Here is a 1,390-nt window from a genome sequence, read left to right on the forward strand (position 1 = left end):
AGGTTGATCCGATGGGTGTTGCTTTTGCAAGAGTTTGATCTAGAGATCCGCGATATGAAAGGAACGGAGAACACAGTGGCGGATCATCTATCTAGATTGGAAATACCCGAAGCTATACCAATCGACGATTCACTAAGGGAAGAACACATCTTATCCTTGGAGATCAAGAACGTCACTCCTTGGTATGCGGATTATGTCAACTATTTGGTTGCCAATGTGGTACCCCCGGAGCTAAGCTACAATGGGAAGAAAAAGTTCTTCCACGATGTTAGAGACTACTTTTGGGATGAATCTTTCTTGTTTAAGAGAGGCAAGGACAAATTATTTCGAAGATGCATTCCGGAGGAAGAAGTGAAGCAAGTGATACATCATTGCCACGCATCGGATTACGCAGGGCATTTTGCCTCGGCCAAGACAGCTGCAAAGATCCTACAATCGGGTTTCTATTGGCCAACTTTGTTCAAGGATGTTCACGCTTTTGTACGTTCATGCGATGCTTGTCAAAGAACGGGTAACATCTCGCGGAGAAATGAAGCGCCACAGAACTTTATATTGGAGGTGGAACCATTTGACGTCTGGGGAATAGACTTTATGGGGCCGTTTCCATCATCTTGCGGTAACCTATACATCCTTGTAGCGGTTGACTATGTGACGAAATGGGTGAAAGTACTGGCTAGTCCGAAGAATGATTCAAGCATTGTGTCACGGATGTTCAAGAGAGTCATATTTCCTCGGTTTGGAGTCCCAAGAGTGGTGATAAGTGATGGAGGGGCACACTTTGTTAATAGAGTGATTCAGGATATATTGACTAAATATGGTGACGAAATGGGTGGAAGTACTGGCTAGTCCGAAGAATAATTCAAGCACTGTGTCACGGATGTTCAAGAGAGTCATATTTCCTCGGTTTGGAGTCCCAAGAGTGGTGATAAGTGATGGAGGGACACACTTTGTTAATAGAATGATTCATGGTATATTGACTAAATATGGTGTTCACCATAGAGTAGCTACTCCCTACCATCCCCAAACGAGCAGTCAAGTGGAAGTCTCTAACCGGGAGATCAAACAAATTTTGGAGAAAATAGTGGCCAAGTCAAGAAAGGATTGGGCTTTGAAGCTTAAGGATGCGGTCTGGGCCTATAGAACGACGTTCAAGACGTCTATCGAGATGACTCCATTTCAACTAGTGTATGAGAAAGCTTGCCACCTACCGGTTGAGTTGGAGCATAAGGCATATTGGGCGATTAAGGCGTTGAACTACGATTGGAAAACCGCAGCGGAAAAATGATTGCTAGAGCTCTATCACCTAGAGGAAATTCGCTTGGACGCATATGAAAACGCGCGGATTTACAAGGAGCGGGCCAAGAAGTGGCACGACCGGCACATCCTCAAT

Source organism: Tarenaya hassleriana, unplaced genomic scaffold (genome assembly GCF_000463585.1).
Source record: "Tarenaya hassleriana unplaced genomic scaffold, ASM46358v1 Cleome58, whole genome shotgun sequence".
Taxonomy (NCBI): domain Eukaryota; kingdom Viridiplantae; phylum Streptophyta; class Magnoliopsida; order Brassicales; family Cleomaceae; genus Tarenaya; species Tarenaya hassleriana.